This window comes from Lolium rigidum, chromosome 2 (genome assembly GCF_022539505.1).
Source record: "Lolium rigidum isolate FL_2022 chromosome 2, APGP_CSIRO_Lrig_0.1, whole genome shotgun sequence".
In the NCBI taxonomy this organism is placed as follows: Eukaryota; Viridiplantae; Streptophyta; class Magnoliopsida; order Poales; family Poaceae; genus Lolium; species Lolium rigidum.
The window spans coordinates 16933472-16959360 of NC_061509.1; positions in this window are offsets into that span (position 1 = coordinate 16933472).

The following is a 25889-nucleotide window of genomic DNA, read 5'->3' on the forward strand; positions in this document are numbered from 1 at the left end:
TGCCGAGGCACCTCTCGAGTTCATATAAAGACTAGAAGTAGTGATTGTCAAAGATAAAAGCATCAAAGTTATACCACAATCAATCATATTTTGAGACAAGCATATTATACTAAGAATGACAGTCGTGCTCTCAAGATAGTGCTCAAAGAAAGAATGGAGACACAACATAAAAAGTAAAAGATTGACCCTTCGCAGAGGGAAGCAGGGATTAACATGCGCTAGAGCTTTTCATTTACAAAACAGGAGTAAAATTATTTTGAGAGGTGTTCGTTGTTGTCAACGAATGGTAATGGGTACACTAACTACCTCATCAACCGGACTCACAAGAGCGGCTCCCATTTATTTATTTTTGGTTGGCACTCCTTCCAACCTTTCTTTCACAAACCATGGCTAACCGAATACTCGGGTGCCTGCCAACAATCACATACCATGAAGGAGTGCCTTTTTATTTAAGTTTTATTATGATGATGACAATCCCCCCAACCTTTGCTCACACAAGCCATGGCTAACCGAATCCTTCGGGTGCCGTCCAACAATCACAAACCATGGAGGAGTGTCTATTTAAGTTAATTAATTCGGGATCGGGAATCCCATTGCCAGCTCTTTTTGCAAAATTATTGGATAAGCGGGTGTGCCACTAGTCCATATGAGAGTCCGTCAAAAGTAAATGACAAGGTTGAAAGCTAAACACCACATACTTCCTCATGAGCTATGAAACATTAACACAAATTGAGAAGCATTTTGAAAGTTTTAAAGGTAGCGCATGAGAATTTACTTGGAATGGTTTGAAATGCCATGCATAGGTATTTATGGTGGACACTTTTGAACAACTTGGTTTTCAGGTGTTTGGAAGCACGAGCGGCATTCCCGCTCAGTACAAGTGAAGGCTAGCAAAAGACTAGGGAGCGACAAATCAAGAGAGCAGTAACTGTCATAATCATGCTTGCGGCAAAATAAATTAACGGAGGCATAAAAGTGATACAAGGACTCTGAAGCAATATAAATCATCGAGGCTTAATTGACTTTTTGTTTAGTCATATGCATGCGTGAGCATGTGCCAAGTCGATATAAATGAATTATTCAGAGGAGGATACCACAATGCCATACTTACTTATGAATAAAACAATGCAAGCAAACATCCATGACATGCTACTCATATTAATAAATTGGAACTAAACATGAGAGATCATGAACTACTAGACTTTCTCAAATAACATATACCTCACATGAACCAACTAAGCATGATCATATGGATGAGTATATGTACAAAAATGAAAGAAAATAGAGTTCATACCAGCCTCTCACCACAATCAGATTGTCGTAGATCGTCATTATTGCCTTTTCACTTGTGTAGCTTGGATAATATGAAATGAAAACCACGCTCCACCCACCGAAGACCATTGAACTCATGATGAACTTTACAAACCAAAGAAGAACAGCAAATATTTTTGGTGTTTTCGAATTAGGAACAAGAACGAAAGAAAACAAGCAAACAAAGCAAAATCTTTTTGGGTTTTCTTATTGCAAACTAACGATAGCAAATAAAGCAAACTAAGAGCAAGGAACCAAATAAACAAATGGTGAAGAGAAACAACAGAAATATTTTTGGTATTTTTGTGTTTTAGGAAAGAAACAAAGTGAAAACAAAAGAATGCAAACTAACGAAACACGGAAAAGCAGGATGACAGCAATCTGCCAAATCCTGACAGCAGTACAGAAATCGAAATTAACAAAAATCTTCCATTGCTCAGACCAAAAAGTGTTCAACTAATGAAAGTTAGATAACAACCTGGGGAACATGCTCAAAAATTGGCAACTCAAAATAACGTTCTGGCTGTGCGTACGAATTTTTTTGGTAACAACACAGAATCTGTTTTTGGACAGCACTTCCCCAAATATCATCTTCCTCTCATTAGAAAACCACTCTAGAGACTAAACAAGTATGTACAAGTATCCAACAACCATAATATTCAAAGAATGAGTGATGCCGGTATACCTCCCCCCAAGCTTAGGCTTTTGGCCTAAGTGGAGTTCATTCCCAACGAGGGTCGGAGTTCCACGCCGGTGGATCATACATGGAGTGGTAATAGGGCCCCTGCGCGAAGAATATCGTGGAGGCTCCACATGACCATGATGTTGATATGAGGAGCTTGCTGCATCGGATGAAGAGTCGGGATGCTCCTCGGTCTCCTCCACATCTTCCCTCGCATGACGGCTTTCCCTTTCTATGTATGCGTTTAGCTCATTTTCTGTGATCGACCACCCGTCCCTGGCATCAAGGTTAAACAAAGCAGGTGCAGGCAAGCGTACTAATTTTTCAATTTTCTTAGTTATACTCCAACTTTTCTTATACAAAGTTATCCTATAATGCAGGTTTTTCAAACTAGATGCATCTGAAATAAACTCATGCCTGATCATGGAGAAAACATCAAGTTTCTCTATAGAAAGCGGAATATCTAAATGGTGAGGACCTACACCATGCATAGCCAATAAGCGAGAGGCAATAAGACCTCCACAAATTCCTCCTTTCTCACGGTTAGTAGCAAGTCTACAAGCTATTAAAGCACCCAAATTATAAGTCCTATCCTGTTGCAAAGCGGCAACTAAGAAAGCCAAGTCTGGGACAGATAATTTACCTCCAGTTCTTCTCGCAAGAACGCACTTTGTAATGAAATAGGCAAAATAGCGGATGGCTGGATGTTGAATGGTACTAATCTTACCACCATCATTGGAGAAGCTCCTCCCATTACAAATCCTTGTATAAAGATTCGAGAGCTCCCGCGGTGTTCCCCTGATCTTCTCGCAGGATCCCCACTGCGGCACTCTAATCGCTGTGCAAAAATCACTGAAAGGCAAGTCAATAGTTTTGTTATAAATTTTATACCGGACCATGGGGTCAGTTCGAGACCGGTGAAATTCGAAATCCTGCACAACCGACACCGTTAGTTTAGCATATTGGTGAGGTTCACCAACAGCAAAATTTCCCAATCCTGCATTGGAAATTAGTGTTTGCACATCTTGCAGGATTCCTGCATTCCGCATAAAGTCCGTGCATGGGTAATAAGAGGGGTATACTCCCTCTTCACGATGGACTCTCATAACTTGCTGTACCTCCAACTCTTCTTGGTTAAGTTGGTGCACACTCCCTTCCATTTTCTGAAATTTTTCAACAATCATTATAAAATTTGATTTCAAGGTATATAATTGAAGGGAACTACTATAGGAACTTGCTAGAGTACTAAACATGCATCAAAACTAATTTCTTCCACTTAGAACAAGCATGCAAACTCACTAAACATGTTATCTACAGCAGCAAAATATTCAAGATATACTCAACCAAATGAAATTCTAATTGGACAATCAAAGGAGTCACATACCAAGCAAATCTGGGCAATCAAAGGAGTCACATACCAAGCAAAGGAGTCACATACAGCAGCAAAATATTCAAGATATACTCAACCAAATGAAATTCTAATTGGACAATCAAAGGAGTCACATACCAAGGAGTAGATGTGCCAAATTTCAGACAGAAATCTGGGCTGAGCAAGGAGATCGAAAAATCGCGAGTTCTTGAGCAGAAACACGAGTGAGAGGAACTTGGTACGAGCTTTTTCGGGAGAGAGAAGGTGCTGGGAAGAAGAGATGATGAAGTGGGGCAAGGGGTGGCCCACACCATAAGGTGGCGCGGCCCCCTGGCTGGCCGCGCCGGCCTATGGTGTGGCACCCCCTGGTGCCCCACAGGTCATCCTCTGGTGCTCCCAGGTGCCTCGTCGAAAAATAGGACCAACGGTGTAATTTTTGTAATTTTTAGAGAACTTCGAAAAATGCACATTTACGGGTATTAAATTAATGATTACTGCGCAGGAAAATGATTTCTAAAATCTTAAATGACTAAAGCATATTGCAAAACAAAAGTGCTACAGCAAGTAAAATAGGTGAAGGTAGAAAGAAAGAAAGAAGTGTTGTTTAGCTCTTTTATGCAATAAAATATACTTGTTAACAAGGTTGATCAAGTCTTGCTACCAAATAAATTTTATATGACATAAGAAGAAATAAACCTCAAATCAATCATGTTACCTTATATTGAATTGATATGGATCCAATCACAAGAGTTTGATATTCTTCTTTAGGCTCATATATAGGACAATCAATGGATCCCACTTTGATAGTTTTCACATTAAAAATTGTATTGACTCCACATACTTTATCAATCCTCTTGGGAAAATAGACGAGTGTGTTCCTTATCATCAACATTGAAAGTAACCATGCCTTTATTGCAATCAATAACAGCCCCTGCAGTATTAAGAAAGGGTCTTCCAAGAATAATGGACATATTATCATCTTCAGGCATTTCCAACACAACAAAATCGGTTAATATCAAGCAATGCCTGAGTAACTTGAACAGGAACATTTTCACATAAACCAACAGGAATAGCGAGTAGATTTATCAGCCATTTGCAAAGATATATCAGTTGGTATCAATTTATCTAAATCAAGTCTCTTATAAAGAGAAAAAGGCATCACACTCACACCTGCTCCCAAATCACATAGAGCAGTTCTAACATAATTATTCTTGATGGAACAAGGAATAGTCGGTATACCTGGGTCGCCCAACTTCTTGGGAATCTTACCATTGAAGGAGTAATTAGCGAGCATAGTGGAAATTTCCTCATTGGGGATTTTCCTTTTGTTAGTAACAATATCTTTCATATACTTTGAATAAGGAGGCAATTTAATAGCATCGGTCAAAGGGATTTGCAAAAATAAAGGTTTCATCCAATCACAAAATTTATTATAATGTTCCTCCTCCTTTGATTTTAGTTTCTTAGCAGGAAAAGGCATTTGCTTTTGAACCCAAGGTTCTCTTTCATTACCATGTTTCTCGGTAATAAAATCTTCTTTAGTGTACTTTTTATTTTTAGCAGGCTTTTCGGGTTCTTTTTCAACCTCTTCTTTATCGGGAGTATCATTCTTATCATTATCTTCCTCATGTTCATTACCACTTTCGGTTTCAGCATCGAAATAGAAATACTATTAGGATCATTAACGAGGTTCAGAGGATTCTACAACATTCTTATGTTTCTTTTTCTTTTTCTTAGATGGAGCACTAGTTTTAATTAGTTGAGAATCTTGTTCAACTCTTTTGGGATGCCCTTCGGGATATAGAGGATCCTGGGTAGAAGCACCACCTCTAGTTGTTACTTCACAAGCATGTTTTTCTTTAGAATTATTTCCCAACAAGTCATTTTGCACTTTAGTAAGTTGATCAATTTGAGTTTGAACCATTTGAAAATGTTTAACCAGTATCTTAACATCATTGGAGGTTCTCTCCACAATACCATGCAATTCACTAATAGCTCGGGAATTTGCCATTAAATGATTCTCTACTCTCATATTAAAGTTTTCTTGCTTAACAATATAATTATCAAATTCATCTAAGCATTGAGCAGGAGATTTTGAATACGGAATATCTTCCCTAGTAAAGTGTTGAAGCGAGTGTACCTCAATCATGGATGAAGGGGGAATTGTCTCACATATATCTTCTATAGGAGGTAAATTCTTCACATCTTCGGGTTTAATACCCTTCTCTTTAAGAGACTTCTTGGCTTCCCTCATATCTTCATCATTTAATTTAATCATACCCCTCTTCTTCACTATCGGTGTCGGGGTTGGTTCAGGTGTAGACCAATCATCATGATTCCGGCCTATTTTAGCCAATAATTCTTCGGCGTCGTACGGAGTTCTTTTCCTGAAAACACAACCAGCACAACTATCCAGGTATGCCCTAGACTCAATAGTTAGTCCACTATAAAATATATCAAGTAAATCATGCTTTTCCAAATCATGGTCAGGCTAAGCTCTAATAAGAGAACAAAATCTAGCCCAAGCCTCAGGCAATTTCTCTCCATCCTCCTGGTCAAAATTATAAATTCTCTGCAAAGCAGCATGTTGAGCACTAGCAGGAAAGTATTTTCGAAAGAAAACATCACGCAAGTCAATTGGACTTTTAATAGAACCAGGAGGCAAATTATTATACCAAGTTTTAGCATCATCTTTTAATGAGAAAGGAAAAATTTTAGCGACAAAATAAGTACGCATCTTGACATCATCAGAAAACACGCCACTAAGAGTACATAACTCAGTCGGGTGTTCAACGAGCACTTTCTTTTTCGGTACCACAAAAGGGTGTTTTCTCAACAATAGCTATATGAGATAGATCAAGAGAAAAATCATAATCTTTATCCCTAATGTTTATAGGAGATGTGGCAAATTTGGGATCGGGAGATGGTTTATATCTAACAGCATGTTACTGCAAGCAACTTTTTAATTTTTCTTGCATCGGTAGTAGCATTGCATTTTTCAATAAAATCATCATCAAGCTCTACATAATCTTCATCAAGATCATCACTAGAATATTCAACGGACTCGGGTGAATTAACGGGTGTAGCAGCATTTTCATTAGGAGTTTCGGTATTTTCAATTTGTCTAGACTTAGCAATTGTAGCATCTAGAAAAGATCCCAATGAACCACTATCATCAAGCACAGCAGAAACATTATCAATATTATGAGAATTTTCAGATTCAGCGAAGTACCAGCATGTGAAGCATGTGGCGGTGAAACAAGTTTATCAATCACAGATGGTGAATCAAGAGCAGCAGAGGTACTCAGAGTTGTACCTTTTCTTGTAGTGGATGGTAATATAGCGATCTTAGTATCGCGAGGTTTACCCATAATGGAGAATTTGCAACGAACAATATCAATCCAAGTGAACTTCCAAATAAAGCTATGCTCCCCGGCAACGGCGCCAGAAAATAGTCTTGATAACCCACAAGTATAGGGGATCGCAACAGTCTTCGAGGGAAGTATTACCCAATTTATTGATTCGACACAAGGGGAGACAAAGAATACTTGTAAGCCTTAACGAGCGGAGTTGTCAATTCAGCTGCACTCTGGAAACAGACTTGCTCGCAAGAGTTTATCAGTAGTAACAGTTTGATAGCAGTGAAATAGCGAAATAATAGCAGCGGTGAAATAAAGACAGCAGTAGTGATTATAGTAAACAGTAGGATTAAAATACTGTAGGCGCAGGGACGAATTTAACGGGCGTTGCATGGATGAGAGAAACTCATGTAACAATCACAGCATGGGCATTTGCAGATAATAATAAAACGGTATCCAAGTACTAATCAATCAATAGGCATGTGTTCCATATTTAGTCGTACGTGCTCGCAATGAGAAACTTGCACAACATCTTCTGTCCTACCGGCCGGTGGCAGCCGGGCCTCTAGGGAAACTCATTGGATATTAAGGTACTCCTTTTAATAAAGTACCGGAGCAAAGCATTAACACTCCGTGAACACATGTGATCCTCACATCACTACCATCCCCTCCGGTTGTCCCGATTTCGTCACTTCGGGGCCATTGGTTCCGGACAGCGACATGTGTATACAACTTGCAGGTAAGATCAATAAACAATGCATATTATGATGAAACAATAACATGTTCAGATCTGAGATCATGGCACTCGGGCCCTAGTGACAAGCATTAAGCATAACAAGTTGCAAAAATATCATAAAAGTGACATCTACGGATACTAGGCACTATGCCCTAACAATCTTATGACTATTACATGACCAATCTCATCCAATCCCTACCATACCCTTCAGCCTACAGCGGGAGAATTACTCACACATGGATGGGGGAAACATGGCTGGTCGATGGAGAGGCGTTGGCGGTGATGGCGGTGAAGATCTCCTCCAATTCCCCGTCCCGGCGGAGTGCCAGAACGGAGACTTCTGGCTCCCGAGACGGAGTTTCGCGATGTGGCGGCTCTCTGGAGGGTTTCTGGCGACTTCGACTTCTCCCCGTGCGTTTTCAGGTCGAAACCAATAAGTAGTCCGAAGGGGGGCGTCGGAGGCCGGCCGAGGGGGCCACACCACATGGCCGCGCGGGCCCCCCCTGGGCCGCGCCGCCATGTGGTGTGGGGCCCTCGGGCCTCCACCTCTCTTCCCCTTCTGGCTCCGTCAATATTTTGGTAAAATAGGGCCTTCTGCATAAATTCCGAGGATTTTCCCGAAAGTTGGATTTCTGCACAAAAACGAGACACCAGAGCAGTTCTGCTGAAAACAGCGTTAGTCCGTGTTAGTTGTATCCAAAATACACAAATTAGAGGCAAAACAATAGCAAAAGTGTTCGGGAAAGTAGATACGTTTTGGACGTATCATCCATCCAGATGAAAAAAAGGGGTCCTTGGGGCCTTCCGGGGAGACGGCTGGAGATGCTCTAAGAGCATCTCTAACAGAGCCCGTAAATCCCTTCGGAACCGAACTTTTCCGACGGATTTACGGGTTCGTGCCGAAACTGGCGCCGATCAGTGACCGAAAAAGTAGGCCGGCCCGAATACTGAGATCGGGGGCCCGAGAAACTTCCCGCATGGCCCCTATTAAAAGGGATCGCGGAGGGGAGTTCGGTTCGCAAACTCTACTCCCCTCCGCCGTCTCCTCTCCCTCCGCCGCCGCCAGTCCCCCGCTTCGACGAGCAATCCACGCGCAGCCAGCCACCAATCCTTCATCCGCCGCCACACGATGGCCTCCCGTGGAGGTGCGGGCAGCCGAGCCGCGGGATTGGGCGGCGGCGATTCGCCGCCGCGTTCGCCCGTCTTCCGCAGCAAGGCGGAGCGACGAAAGTGGAACCGCAGCGAGGGCGCGCGCAAGAGGAGCGCTCGCCGGTGGACCAACTAGGAGCTCACGCCCCCAGGGAAGCTCGTCCGCTACGGCAACCATGCCGAGAGCTCCTCCTCCGGGCAGTCGAGCCACGCACCGCGGCTTCCCGTGGCGGCGAGCTTCGAGGAGGAGGAGCTCGTCCCCGCTCGATCTCCAACCTTCTCCGCCGGGGACTACGTCCACGGCAGCGACGAGGAGGAGGCGGTGTTGGCGCAGACATTCGCCATCAGCGAGGCGGAGGCGAGGGCCCGCTTCCGCCGGTAGGAGGTCGACGCCGTCCGCCAGGTACGGGAGTACGAGGCGGCCCGCCGAGAGGCCCGCGTCCGCAAGGTCAAGCTCGAAATAGTCGAGCTTGACAAGGAGGACGCGTGAAGACTTCACGATGCCGACGATCTCGCGCTATAGCTAGTAGGCCGCATTTTGCTCATTTACCTAGGTTATTAGGTTGCCGGTGACAAACGATGATCATCGCTAGTAGTAATGTCAATTCCCCGCACTATGTAAGTATCGATGCGTAATCGGAGCATCTATTTCATCTATGAACTATGATCATCGCCGAAAATTACCCGCGCCAATTCAAATTCCTGTTTTCAGTTTCATTTTACGGGTTCTATTCTGCGCCACTGCTAATTTCGTCAGAACTTGCGTTTTCGGTGAATTAAACTTGGGATTTTCGGTTTGCGTTCTTTCGGGCTATGTTAGAGATGTTCTAAGCCTTGGCATAAATGCGGGTACGCGAAGAACTAAGATCCAGTTGTAAGAAAATTTGAACTAGGTTCTTTAAAAAAATTATTCCTTGTACTCTTACCTTAATCGAGAGCTATGGATCGGAGATAGATGCACATTTTCTCGACGTACGTTCACCACGTCCCGTAACCAACGGCAGAATCTAGGTACGGCATCTGCCAAACTGCCAAAACTGAGAGCGAACCTGGAAGTCTCGATCAAAATGTCCAAGTTCCGAGCTAAAATCAATGAAAGGCATGACTCTATAATATATACGTAGACAAGCACTAATCACCATGGTCGTACGTCGTGTTCAATTTTGCGTAGCAACTGAATCTAGTATGGTCATCTTGAAGCAAGTAATTAGGCTGTATAGCTACTGAACGAACCGGCAGCACATTGTTTTCTTTATTCAGTTTCAGCATGTCCCTTCTTTTAGCTAGTTTTCAGCTCGCTCATCAATTGTTATTTCCTACCACAAACACCAGCTATGGAGTAGCAGCTAGCGGACGCCGCTAATCACTTGATTAGCGTTTACCCACGCGGCGGGTGGCGGCGACCTGTCCGCCTGCATCCTGATTTCCTGGTATGGAGCTGCCAAACTGACAAAATTGAGAGCCTAAAAGTCTTTCAAAACATCCACGTTCCATGAGCTAACATCAAAACGTACCTAAATACGCGAGCTTTGTACGTGCGATCCATAAAACCATGACTATAATCTGTACGTACAAGCACTAATCACCACTCTGAAACCCGCTACATCATCGACGCACGCTAAATTTAGGACCCTATAAGTATGTCCCGGTTTGCACACACTACCTCAACAGCAACAACACATCTCAACCACCAAAGCCATGACGTCCTCCTCGGTCTTCCTCCTCCTCGCGACGATTCTTTTAGCTGCGACATCCGCGCATGCGCAATACAACGGCGTGTCACCTCCACCGGCAGTGGCACCGGCACCGGTAGCATGTGTACCGGCTGCGGAACCGGTAACATCGGCCCCACCACCAGTATCGGTACCGGCACCGGAACCGGTAGCATCGGTCCATGCACCAGTAGCATCGGCCCACGCACCACTAGCATCTGGCTCGGCTCCGGTAGCATCGGCCCCGGCACCGGTAGCATCAACGCCGGTACCGGAACCGGTAGCATCGGCCCCGACACCAGTAGCAACTGGCCTGGCTCCGGTAGAATCAACCCCAGCATCGGAACCGGTAGCATCGCCTCCGGCACCGGCACCGGCAGCATCGCCCCAGGGGCCGCCTGCACCGGTAGCATCACCCCAGGCTCCCCCGGCACCGGTAGCATCGCCTCCGACATCGGGAGCATCGCCTCCGACATCGGGAGTATCGCCTCCGGTAGCATCGCCCCCGTCACTGGGAGCATCGCCTCCGGTAACATCGCCGCCGGCACCGGTAGCATCGCCTCCGACACCGGGAGCATCCCCTCCGGTAGCATCGCCCCCAACACCGGTAGCATCGCCTCCGACATCGGGAGCATCCCCTCCGGTAGCATCGCCCCCGGCACCGATAGCATCGCCTCCGACATCGGGAGCATCGCCCCCGGCACCGGTAGCATCGCCCCCGACACCAGTAGCATCGCCTCCAATGCCAGGAGCATCACCTCCGACACCGGGAGCATCGCCTCCGATATCGGGAGCATCGCCTCCGACACCGGGAGCATCGCCTCCGATATCGGGAGCATCGCCTCCGGTAGCATCACCCCAGGCTCCCCCGGCACCGGTAGCATCGCCCCCGGTAACATCACCGCCGGCACCGGTAGCATTTCCTCCGACACCGGGAGCATCGCCCCCAACACCGGTAGCATCGCCCCCGGCACCGGTAGCATCGCCTCCGACATCGGGAGCATCGCCTCCGGCAGCATCGCCCCCGGCGCCGGTAGCATCGCCTCCGACATCGGGAGCATCGCCTCCGGGAGCATCGCCCCCGGCACCGGTAGCATTGCCTCCGGCACCGGGAGCATCGCCCCCGGCACCGGTAGCATCGCCTCCGGCATCGGGAGCATCGCCTCCGGTAGCATCGCCCACGGCATCGGGAGCATCGCCTCCGACACCAGGACCATCGCCTCCGACATCGGGAGCATCGCCTCCGGCACAGGTAGCATCGCCTCCGACACCAGGACCATCGCCACCTCCACCGGCAGCATCGCCACCTCCACCGGCAGCATCTCCACCGCCACCGGCACCATCGCCACCTCCACCGGTAGCCTCTCCCCCGCCACCGGCAGCATCACCACCTCCACCTGCAGCATCTCCCCCGCCACCGACAACATCTCCACCGCCACCAGTCGCATCGCCACTGCCACCGACCGCATCGCCACCTCCACCTACAATATCGCCACCTCCACTGACAGCATCTCCCCCGCCACCGGTAGCATCGCCACCTCCACCTGCAGCATCGCCACCTCCACCGGCAGCATCACCCCCGCCACCGGCAGCATCTCCACCGCCACCGTTCGCATCACCACCGCCACCTTTTACATCGCCCCCGCCACCAACAGTATCGCCACCTCCACCGGCAGCATCTCCACCTCCACTGATAGCATCGCCACCTCCACCTGTAGCATCTCCCCCACCACCGGCAGCATCGCCACCTCCACCGGTAGCATCTCCCCCGCCACCTGCAGCATCGCCACCTCCACAGGTCGCATCTCCACCGCCACCGGCAGCATCACCACCTCCACCGGCATCATCGCCACCTCCACCGGCAGCATCGCCACCTCCACCTTTAGCATCGCCACCTCCACCGGCAGCATCGCCACCTCCACCAGCAGCATCTCCATCGCCACCGGCAGCATCGCCACCTCCACCGGTAGCATCTCCACCTCCACCTGCAACATCTCCACCGCCACGGACAACATCGCCACCTCCACCGGTACCATCTCCCCCGCCACCGGCAACATCTCCACCGCCACCGACGGCATCGCCACCTCCACCAGCAGCATCACCACCTCCACCGGTAGCATCTCCACCGCCACGGGCAGCATCACCACCTCCACCAGCAGCATCGCCACCGCCACGGGCAGTACCGCCACCTCCACGGGCAGTACCGCCACCTCCACCGGTCGGTGGCTTCGGGCAGTGCACGCTGGGAGATATAGCTGCATTTGGAGTGTGCATCGACATCAGCCTAGGAAGGATGGGCATGGTCGGTAGAGAACTCTGCTGCCGAGAGATCCGTGGGAAGCCGGTCGTCAATGTCGCGACTTGCCTTTGCAACACCTTCTTGCAGTTCAATGCTCGTGCCGACATCGATGTCTCCAACAAGGTCAATGTCATCCTCGAAATCTGCGGCAAACCTCGAATCCCCAACCTCGCTTGCATCCACTGATAGGCCTAAGACCTCAATCGACGGTGTGGATTTTCTACTCGATCTCCTATGAAGATGTACCACTTAAATAATAATTTTTAAATTACCTACTACTATTGTGTGTGCCTAGCTTAAATCAGCAGTACGCTGGTTAAAGGTGTTGTTCTCCTAAACAAAGATTTGTGATTGTCTCCATAAGTAAAGTTATTGTCTATATTTTCCCGAGTGCGTAAAGGGGCGGCCTCTCGGCAACCAAAGGCAAGAGATTTATGTTCTTGAAAAAAATCGAGGAGCTTTGCCGAGTGTACCAGGTGCTAAGAGCATCACCACCAGTGCCCACGTAATGTTGTCAGGCAACAACGCTCGCACATGCAATCATCATTTTAGGGGTGAATACCCACGACGACGCGCCCCTAGATGGCCGGCCTCATATTCAAAATATTTGGTAGTTGTGTCTTCTTTAAGAAATTCTATCACAACACAATTCATATTTGCGAACAACAATTCACCCAAATAAAATTATTCAACAAAAGAAATTAAATTTCAACCAAATTCAAACATAGTAAATAGAGTAGTGCATTACAATAATTAAAATAAATCTGAGAAGTTCAAAGAGATCAAGACTCATGCGGTGTTTTCGTCTCCCCACATGTAACAACGGAAGAGTGTAGAGATACCGATGATCGAACCTTGGATAAGTAAAGTATCGCATGACAAAGTGAATCAGTATTGTATGTTAATGGTTCTTTCGATCACGAAGTCATCGTTGAATATGCCGGAGCCATTATGGATCTTCAGGTCCCGCTGTTGGTTATTGATAGGAGAAGTGTCTCGATCATGTCTGTATAGTTCACGAACCGTAGGGTGACACACTTAAGGTTCGATGTTGTTTAAGTAGATACGGAATTCGAAATGGAGACCGAATGCTGTTCGGAGTCTCGGATGAGATCGAGGACATCATGAGGAGCTCCGGAATGGTCCGGGGAATAAGATTCATATATGGGAAGTCATATTCCAAGTTTGGGGATAGTCCGGTGAATTTATGGAAGGTTCTAGAATCACCCGGAATATTTCACTCTGGCAGCCTAGCCGACCCACAAAGGGGGAAGGTAGAGTCCAAAGTGGCCTCCACCTCCTTGGCCGGCCAACCCACAATGAAGAGGGGAAAGTCCCACCCCAAGTCCACCTTTGACTAGGTTTGACTATCTGATTTTATGGAAGGTTTGCACTAGGACTCCTAGGAGGAGTAGGTTTAAGCCCTTGGGTGTTCCACCTATATAAAGAGGAGGAGAGGGGGGTGGCCAGCCACATCAAGGCTGCCCTTGGCCGCACCCCTCCCTCTCTCCCAAACCCTAGCGCCACGCCCTCCTCCACCTCTCTCCCGCACGGCTACGATGAAGCCATGCAGGAGATCTCCACCACCACCACCACCATGTCGTCGTGCTGCCGGGATTCTAAGGAGGATCTACTACTTCTGCTGCCCTCTGGAATGGGAAGAAGATCGTCTTCATCAACACCGTACGTGTGACCGAGTGTGCAGGTGCTTCCCGATTGCGGCACCGTCGGGATCTTCTACTCACTCCTGAGAGCTGCAACTGATCGACTGCATCACCCACGAGATTTATCTCCTTAACGCTTAGCGATCTTCAAGGGTACGTTGATCCCATCTCGTTGCTACCACCTATTAGATTAGATCTTGGCTTGTTGTTCATTCTTGCTGTAGGAATTTTTTGTTTTCTATCCTACGAACCCCTACACGTGATGGGATTCGTAGCATAGAAAACAAAAAATTTCCTACCGCAAAAACGAAACACAAGCCAAGATCTAATCTAGTAGACGGTAGCAACGAGGAGATCAAGAGACTAACCCTCGAAGATTCGCAAAGCTTAACGAGATTAGATCTCGTGGTGGATGTAGTCGATCACTTGCCGCTTGCAAAAGCGCGTAGAAGATCTTGACGGTGCCACGGTCGGGCAGCACCTCCGTACTCGGTCACACGTACGGTGTTGATGACGACGTCCTCCTCCCATTCCAGCGGGCAGCGGAAGTAGTAGATCCTCCTTGGAATCCGGCAGCACGACGGTGTGGTGGCGGTGGTGGTGGAGAACTCCGGCAGGGCTTCGTCTATGCGCTGCGGGAGTATTATGTGGAGGAGGATAGGCTAGGGATTGGGGAGAGGGGACTTGGGCGCCGGCCACTTGGTGGCTGCGGCCAAGGGAGCTTTTGTGTGTCCGGCCCCCTCCCCTTGCCCCTCTATTTATAGGTGGAAACCCCCAAGAGTTGGACTCCAAGTCTTCGAATAAGACCCGAACCCAAAACTTGCCATAAGCACGAAACCTACCCAAGGTGGGACTCCTACTCAAGGTGGGACTCCCACCCCTTCCTTTCGGGGGGGGGTGGCCGGCCACCTATGGTGGAGTCCACCTGGGACTCCTCCCCCCTAGGGTTGGCCGGCCATGCTAGGTGGAGTCCCTCCGGGACTCCACTTTCCATGGTGATTTCTTTCGGACTTTTCTAGAACCTTCTAGAACCTTCCATAAATGCACTGGATCATTTCCAAAACTTGGAAAGTGACTTCCTATATATGAATCTTATTCTCCGGACCATTCCGGACCTCCTGGTGATGTCCTGGATCCCATCCGAGACTCCGAACAAAACTTCGAACTCCATTCCATATTCCATATCTACTTAAATGACATCAAACCTTAAGTGTGTCACCCTACGGTTCGTGAACTATGTAGACATGGTTGAGAGTTCTCTCCGACCAATAACCAATAGCAGGACCTGGAGATCCATAATGGCTCCCACATATCCAACGATGACTTAGTGATCGATTGAACCATTTACATACGATATCGATTCCCTTTGTCACGCGATATTTTACTTGTCCGAGGTTTGATCATCAGTATCTCTATACCTTGTTCAACCTCGTCTCCGACAAGTACTCTTTACTCGTACCGTGGTATGTGATCTCTTATGAACCTTTCATATGCTTGCAAGCTAATCAGATGACATTCCACCGAGAGGGCCCAGAATTTATCTATCCGTCACCGGGATGGACAATATACCACTCTTGATCCATATGCCTCAACTCATACTTTCCGAATACTTAATCCCACCTTTATAACCACCCATTTACGCAGTGGCGTTTGATGTAATCAAAGTACCCTTCCAGTATAAGTGATTTACATGATCTCATGGTCGAAGGATTAGGTAACTATGTATCGGAAAGCTAATAGCAACTTGAACTTAATGACGTGATCTTATGCTACGCTTAGTTGGGTGTTTGTCCATTACATCATTCATCAATGACATAACCTTGTCATTAATAACATCCAATGTTCATGATCACGAAACTATGATCATCTATAAATCAACAAGCTAGTTATACAAGAGGCTTACTAGGGACTCCTTGTTGTTTACATAACACACATGTATCAATGTTTCGGTTAATACAATTATAGCATGGTATATAAACATTCATCATAAACACAAAGATATATAATAACCACTTTATTATTGCCTCTTGGGCATATCTCCAACAGTCTCCCACTTGCACTAGAGTCAATAATCTAGATTACATTTTAAGGTACCTAACACCCATGGCATTTTGGTGTTGGTCATGCTTTGCCCTAGGGAGAGCTTTAGTCAACGGATCTGCTACATTCAGATCAGTGTGTACTTTGCAAATCTTTACTTCTCCATCTTCGATGTACTCGCGAATCGAATGAAAACGCAGCTTGATATGCTTTAGCTTCTGGTGTGACCTTGGTTCTTGTGCATTGGCTATGGCACCCATGTTGTCACAATAGATGACTAGTGGGTCCAATGCACTAGGAACCACACCAAGCTCAACAATGAACCTCTCCATCCATACCACTTCTGATGAAGCCTCCGAAGCCGCTATGTATTCCGATTCAGTTGAAGACTTCGCCACCGTGCACAGCTTGGAGCTGCACCAGCTTACTGCAGCACCATTCAATATAAACACGTACCCAAACTAAGACTTAGAGTCATCAGGATCAGTGTTCCAACTTGCGTCGGTTTAACTGGTTACAACGAGCTCTTGGTCACCGCCATAACAAAGAAACATATCCTTAGTTCTTTTCAAGTATTTCAGGATATTCTTGACCGATGTCCAGTGTTCCATTCCTGGATCACTTTGATATTTGTTGGTCAAACTAACAGCATGTGCGATATCCGGTCTGGTACACAGCATGGCATACATGATAGAGCCTACTACCGAGGCATAGGGGATCCTGTTCATCCTCTCTCTTTCTTCTGCCGTAGCCGGACCTTGAGTCTTACTCAAGACCTTACCTGGCATCATCGGTAAGAACCCTTTCTTACTTTCATCCATTCTAAACTTCTTTTGAATCTTGTCCAGGTATGTACTCTGTGAAAGCCCTATTAGGCGTCTTGATCTATCTCTATAAATCTTGATGCCTAAAATGTACGCTCCTTCACCAAGGTCTTTCATTGAAAAACACTTATTCAAATAACCTTTTACACTGCTTAATAGTTCTATATCATTCCCAATCAATAATATGTCATCTACATATAATATCAGGAATGCTACAGAGCTCCCACTCACTTTCTTGTAAATACAGGCCTCTCCATGACAGTATATAAACCTGAAGTCTTTGATCACCTTATCAAAGCGTCGGTTCCAACTCCGGGATGCTTACTTCAGTCCATAAATGGAACGCTGAAGTTTGCATACCTTGTCAGCATTTTTAGGATCGACAAAACCTTTGGGTTGTACCATATACAACTCTTCCTCAATGTCACCATTAAGGAACACTGTTTTGACATCCATATGCCAAATCTCATAATCGAAAAATGCAGCTATTGCTAACAAAATCCTCACAGACTTTTGCTTCGCTACATGTGAGAAGGTCTCATCGTAGTCAACTCCTTGAATTTGTCGGAAACCCTTTGCGACAAGTCGAGCTTTATAGACAGTAACATTACCACCAACATCTGTTTTTCTCTTGAAGATCCATTTATTCTCGACAGCCTTGCGGCTATCAGGTAAGTCTACCAAAGTCCATACTTGGTTATCATACATGGATCTCATTTCGGATTTCATGGCTTCTTGCCATTTGTTGGAATCTGGGCTCATCATCGCTTCTTCATACGTCGCAAGGTCTTCATCATTGTTGTCCACAATCATGACATTTAGACAAGGATCATACTAATCAGGAATGGTACGCTCCCTTGTCGATCTGCGAGATTCGTTAGCTTCTTCGTTCGAAGTTTCATGATCTTCATTTGCTTCCTCTCTTATCAGTGCAGGCGGCACAGGAACATCTTCTGGTACTGCACTACTCTGATCTACGAGAGAAGGTTCAGTAACCTCTTCGAGTTCTACCTTTTTTCCAGTCACTTCTTTAGTGAGAAACTCTTTCTCAAGAAAGGTTCCGTTCTTAGCAACAAAGATTTTGCCTTCGGATCTGTGATAGAAAAAGTATACCCAATAGTTTCCTTAGGGTATCCTATGAAGACGCATTTCTCCGATTTGGGTTCTAGCTTGTCAGGTTGTAACCTTTTTTACATAATCTTCGCAACCCCAAACTTTAAGGAACGACAGCTTAGGTTTCTTCTGAAACCACAATTCATACGGTGTCGTTTCAACGGATTTCGATGGTGCCCTATTTAAAGTGAATGCAGCTGTCTGTAATGCATAACCCCAAAACGATAACAGCAAATCAGTAAGAGACATCATAGAACGAACCATATCTAAGGGAGTTCGATTACGACGTTCGGGCACACCATTGCGCTGTGGTGTTCCCGGCGGTGTCAACTGTGAAAGTATTCCGCATTTCTTTAAATGCATGCCAAACTCATAACTCAGATATTCGCCTCCGCGATCAGAACGCAGAAACTTAATCTTCTTATTACGTTGATTTTCTACTTCACTTTGGAATTCCTTAAACTTCTCGAAAGTTTCGGACTTATGTTTCATGAAATAGATATACCCATATCTACTCAGATCTTCTGTGAAGGTTAGAACATAACGATAACCACCGCGCGAGGCTACACTCATTGGTCCACACACATCGGTATGTATGATTTCCAATAAGTCTGTAGCTCGCTCCATTATACCAGAGAATGGAGTCTTAGTCATTTTTCCCATTAGACATGCTTCGCATCTATCAAGTGACTCAAAGTCAAGTGATTCAAGAAGTCCATCGGAATGGAGTTTCTTCATGCGTTTCACTCCAATATGACCAAGACGATAGTGCCACATATAAGTAGAATTATCATTCAATTTAATTCACTTAGCATCAATGTTATGAACATGTGTATCACTACTATCGAGATTTAACAAGAATAAACCATTCATCTCAGGCGCATGACCATAAAAGATATTATTCATAAAAATAGAACAACCATTATTCTGAGACTTCAATGAATAACCGTCTTGCATTAAACAAGATCCAGATATAATGTTCATGCTCAACGCATGCACCAAATAACAATTATTGAGGTTTAAAACTAATCCCGAAGGTAGATGTAGAGGGAGCGTGCCGACAGCGATCACATCGACCTTGGATCCATTTCCAACGCGCATCGTCACTTCGTCCCTCGCTAGGCTTCGTTTATTCCGTAGTTCCTGTTTCGAGTTACAAATGTGAGCAACCGAACCAGTATCAAATACCCAGACACTAGTACGAGAACCAGTAAGATAAATATCTATAACATGTATATCAGATATACCTTTCTTCTTCTTGACAAGGCCGCTCTTTAGATCAACCAAGTACTTGGGGCAATTACGTTTCCAGTGCCCCTTCCCATTGCAGTAATAGCACTTAGTATAAGGTTTAGGGCCACTGATACGTCTCAAACGTATCTATAAATTCTTATGTTCCATGCTACTTTTATTACAATACTTGAATGTTTTATACATACTTTACAACATTATTATACATTTTCCGGCACTAACCTATTAACAAGATGCCGAAGTGCCAGTTGCTGTTTTCTGCTGTTTTTGGTTTCAGAAATCCTAGTAAGGAAATATTCTCGGAATTGGACGAAATCAACGCCCAGGGGCCTATTTTTACATGAAGCTTCCAGAAGACCGAAAGGGAGACGAAGTGGGGCCACGAGGTGGCGACACACCAGGGCGGCGCGGCCTGGCCCTTGGCCGCGCGAACCTGTTGTGTGGGCCCCTCGTGATGCCCTTTGACCTACCCTTCCGCCTACAAATAGCCTTCTTTGAGAAATTTACTTCTAGTCTTTCTATGAACTTCAGAGGTGCCTGGGCATTTATGTTTTGCTACAAATACAGGCAAGCGAGATACAACTTTATCATATCCTTCTATGAACATTGCAATCCTGCTTATTGAAGTGCTTCATGATGCTTGTTATTAGTTTGTTGGTATCTCTTTTATGATTGACACAGTTACTAGATGACTTTATTTGCATGTACCTTATTATGAATTTCTTAAGCACTTGCCATATCATGAGAATATCTACATCATATGAACAAATGTGTTCGTGAAAGTTCTTTTATCGCACTCAGTTGTTAACTGAATTGCTTGAGGATAAGCAATAAGCTAAGCTTGGGGGAGTTGATACGTCCAAAACGTATCTACTTTCCCGAACACTTTTGCTATTGTTTTGCCTCTAATTTGTGTATTTTGGATACAACTAACACGGACTAACGCTCGTTTTCAGCGGAATTGCTCAGTGTCTCGTTTTTGTGCGTAAATCCAACTTTCAGGAAAATCCTCGGAATTTATGCGAAAGACCCTATTTTCCCAGAATACTGACGGAGCCAGAAGGGCAAGCCAGGTGGGGGCCCGAGGCCCCCACACACTAGGCCAGCGCGGCCCAGGGGGGGAGGGGCGCCGCCTTGTTGTGTGGGCGCCTCGGCGGCCCCCGACGCTCTCCTTCGGACTATATACGTCTTTCGACCTAAAAAACGCCAGGGGGTACGTCGATATTTCCAGAGACCATCCAGTACGCCGCCGCCATTGCGAAACTCCGCCTCGGGACCAGAAACTCCGTTCTGGCACTCCGCCGGGACGGGGAATTGGAGGGGATCTTCACCGCCATCACCACCAACGCCTCTCCATCGACCAGCCATGTTTCCCCCATCCATGTGTGAGTAATTCCCCCGCTGTAGGCTGAAGGGGATGGTAGGGATTGGATGAGATTGATCATGTAATAGTCACAAGATTGTTAGGGCATGGTGCCTAGTATCCGTAGATGTTACTTTTATGATATTGTTGCAACTTGTTATGCTTAATGCTTGTCACTAGGGCCCGAGTGCCATGATCTCAGATCTGAACATGTTATTGTTTCATCATGATATGCATTGTTTTATGATCTTACCTCGCAAGTTGTATACACACGTTGCTGTCCGGAACCCGAGGCCCCAAAGTGACAGAAATTGGGACAACCGGAGGGGAAGGCGGTGATGTGAGGATCACATGTGTTCACGGAGTGTTAATGCTTTGCTCCGGTACTCTATCAAAAGGAGTACCTTAATTTCCGATAGTTTCCCTAGAGGCCCGGCTGCCACCAGCTGGTAGGACAAAAGATGTTGTGCAAGTTTCTCATTGCGAGCACGTACGACTATATATGGAACACATGCCTATTGATTGATTAGTACTTGGATACCGCTTTATTATTACCTGCAAATGCCCTACCTTGATTTTTACATGAATTCTCTCATCCATGCAACGCCCGTTCATCCGTCCCTGTGCCTACAGTATTTTAATCATGTTGTTTACTATAATCACTACCGCTGTCTTTATTTCACCGCTGCTGTTATTTCACTACTCCTACTGCTATAAAACTGTTGCTACTGATAAACTCTTGCGAGCAAGTCTGTTTCCAGGTGCAGCTGAATTGACAACTCCGCTGTTAAGGCTTACAAGTATTCTTTGTCTCCCCTTGTGTCGAATCAATAAATTGGGTAATACTTCCCTCGAAGACTGTTGCGATCCCCTATACTTGTGGGTTATCACCCGCCTGTAATTTGTTCACCCAGCATGTTAGTTATCTTATTGGAGAGACACCTCTAGTGTCCATTCTTTTACATCTGAATACATTCTACTGCAATCTCTGTTTTTACTGTTCTTTGCAAACAAACACCATCTTCCACTCGATACGTTTAATCCTTTGTTTTCAGCAAGCCGGTGAGATTGACAACCTCACTGTTACGTTGGGGCAAAGTACTTTGATTGTGTTGTGCAGGTTCCACGTTGGCGCCGGTTTCACTAGTGTTGCACCGCACTACATTCCTCCACCAACAACCTTCACGTGCTTCTTGGCTCCTACTGGTTCGATAACCTTGGTTTCTTACTGAGGGAAAACTTACTGCTGTGCGCATCACACCTTCCTCTTGGGGTTCCCAACGGACGTGTCGACTACACGCCAGCAAAGACTTTTTCTGGCGCCGTTGCCGGGGAGATCAAGACACGCTGCAAGGGGAGTCTCCACTTCCAATCTGTTTACTTTGTTTTTGTCTTGCTTTACTTTACTTTATTTACTGTCTTGTTTGCTTCATATTAAAAACACAAAAAAAATTAGTTACTTTACTTATTGTCTTAGCTCTATATCGAAAACACACAAAAATTAGTTACTTGTCTTTACTTTATTTGCCTAGTTTACCTTATTACTATTAAAATGAGTAATCCTGAAGTTGAAGTTCGTTATTTTAAGCAACAAGGTGGAGAAAGTTTTAAAGATGCCTGGTACAGAATTAGTAATGCTCATCATAGGTGCATTAAGAAACACTCCACTACTATCCTTCTTAGGAACTTTTATGTTGGCTTATCTAGTTGGAATAGGTATGTTCTCGATACTCTTTCGGGAGGTAATTTCCTAGGTACTCCCGCTTTAGAAGCTAGTTGCATCATTGAGAGTATAGTTGGAATACCACCTGTTAATGAAGTTAAAATTGAAATCTCTCTTGAGGATGTTATGAAAAAATTGGAAACCATAGAGAAAAATTTTCCAAGTATTGAAACTAAATTGGAGATGTTATTTGATAAAACTGATGAACTTGATAAATCCCTAGGAGGAATTGATGAAAGAATTAGTGTCCTAGGAACTTGTGTTGTCCATGATAATCAAACCAATAGGATTGATGAACTTGAAAAAGCTATGGGAACCTTGGGTTCAACTTTTTCTTCTCTCAAGTATAAGGAAAAAGCTTATGTGGGTAAAGAGCCAAAATTCATGTATGCCTCTAAGGTGCCTAAACAAAAGAATTACTATAGGCCTAAAATTGATAAAACCACTAGCACCACGGAGCATCCAAGGTACCCACTGCAACAAGTTGTGTTTGTAAGAAAAATAATAATATTGATGCTCCATCTCTTGAAAATACTTGATTTGCACTTTCTGCGCCTAGCTGAAAGGCGTTAAAGAAAAGCACTTCTTGGGAGATAACCCAAGCTTTATTTTATTTACTGTATTGTTGAGTCTTGGAAGTTGTTTACTACTGTAGCAACCTCTCCTTATCATGTTTTTGTGCCAAGTAAAGTTTCTATGTTAAAGTTGATGATAGATTTGGATCACTGCGCAGAAACAGCATTGATGTCTGTCACGAATTCTCGCAGAAGTCTCTGCAAAAAAATCGAAAAAATCTGAAAATTTACGAGCATGATCCTCATATATGTACGCAAATTTCATTAGTTTTGAGTTTTTCCATTTGAACAAGTTAAGTTCCCCTGCCAGATTCATCTTTACGGACTGTTCTGTTTTTGACAGATTCCGTCTTTTATTTCGCATTGCCGCTTTTGCTATGTTGAATGAGTTTCTTTGTTCCATTAACTTTCAGAAGCTTTGTGCAATGACCAGAAGTGTTAAGAATGATTGTGTCACCTCTGAATGTGTAAATTTTTGGTTATACACTAACCCTCTAATGAGTTTGCTTGAAGTTTGTGTGAAGGAAGTTTTCAAGGGTCAAGAGAAGAGGATGATATACTATGATCAAGAAGAGTGAAAGGTATAAGCTTGGGGATGCCCCGGTGGTTCATCCCTGCATATTTTAAGAAGACTAAAGCATCTAAGCTTGGGGATGCCCAAGGCATCCCCTTCTTCATCGACAACATTATCAGGTCACTTCTAGTGAAACTATATTTTTATTCAATCACATCCTATGTTCTTTACTTGGAGCGTCGGTTTGCTTTTATTTTTGTTTTGGTTTGAATAAAGTTGGATCCCACCATTCTTATATTGGAGATATTACGCTCCTCTTTTTCATATGGAACACTTGTGTTCTTAATTGTGCTTTAATGTTCATCGCGAAGGCTAAATTGCTTCGTTAAATTGCTATTCGGTTGGAATCGGAAAATGCTGTATATGGTTTGGTAAATTTGGAAATTGTTTGAGCTCTCATAGATCATGTTTAAGCTCTTGCATCATGTAGTTTAATCTATTAATGAAGAACTACCGTAGAGCTTGTTTAATTTGGTTTGCATGATTGGTCTCTCTAAGCCTAGATATTTTCGGGTAAAGTGTTTGAACAACAAGGAAGACAGTGTAGAGCCTTATAATGCTTGCAATATGTTCTTGTGTAAGTTTTGCTGTACCTGTTCATACTTGTGTTTGCTTCAAACAAGCTTGCTAGCCCAAACCTTGTACTGAGAGGAAATGCTTCTCGTGCATCCAAACACCTTGAGCCAAAAACCCATGCCATTTGTGTCCACCATATCTACCTACTATGTGGTATTTTTCTGCCATTCCAAAGTAAATTACTTGAGTGCTACCTTTAAAATTTCATTCCTTTACCTTTACAATATATAGCTCATGGGACAAATAGCTTAAAAACTATTGTGGTGATGAATATGTAGTTATGTGTCTTAATTCTTATAAGTTGCGTGTTGAGCGGTAACCATGTTTCTGGGGACGCCATCAACTTTTACCTTTGTTGGATATCATGTGAGATGCTATGCATGTTCGTCTTGTCTGAAGTAAGTGCGATTTCATGATCAAATGGTTTGAGTATGCATATGTTAGAGAAGAACATTGGGCCGCTAACTAAAGCCATGTATCATGGTGGAAGTTTCAGTTTTGGACATACAACCTCAATCTCTTATGAGAATATTAATTGTTGTTGAATGCTTAAGCATTAAAAGAGGAGTCCATTATCCGTTGTCTATGTTGTCCCGGTATGGATGTCTAAGTTGAGAATAATCAAAAGCGAGAAATCCAATGCGTGCTTTCTCCTTAGACACTTGTACAGGCGGCATAGAGGTACCCCTTTGTGACACTTGGTTGAAACATATGTTATGCGATGATAATCCGTGTCTTCCGAGCTAAGTAGGATAAGGTGCGAGCACTATTAGTACTCTATGCATGAGACTTGCAACTTGTAGGAAGTATTATGCATAGCACATATGAATTATTACTACCGTTGACAAAATTGTTTCTATGTTTTCAAAACAAAAGCTCTAGCACAAAAATAGTAATCCATGCTTCCCTCTGCGAAGGGCCATTCTTTTACTTTATTGTTGAGTCAGTTTACCCATTCCCTTCTATTTTAGAAGCAAACACTTGTGTTAACTGTGTGCATTGATTCTTACATGTTTACTTATTGCACCTGTTATATTACTCTAGATATCCATGAGATATACATGTTACAAGTTGAAAGCAATTGCTGAAACTTAATCATCCTTTGTGTTGCTTCAATGCATTCTACTTTGAATTTATTGCTTATGAGTTAGCTCTTATGCAAGTCTTATTGATACTTGTTTGAAAGTACTATTCATGAAAAGTTTTGCTATATGATTCATTTGTTCAGTCATTATCTTTGTTAGCAATCTTTTGTTCAGATCACTCCATTCCTCTCATATGCTTTACAATAATGTTGATCAAGATTATGTTGGTAGCATGTCACTTCAGAAATTATTTGTGTTATCGTTTACCTACTCAAGGACGAGTAGGAACTAAGCTTGGGGATGCTTGATACGTCTCAAACGTATCTATAATTTCTTATGTTCCATCCTACTTTTATTACAATACTTGAATGTTTTATACATACTTTACAGCATTATTATACATTTTCCGGCACTAACCTATTAACAAGATGCTGAAGTGCCAGTTGCTGTTTTCTGCTGTTTTTGGTTTCAGAAATCCTAGTAA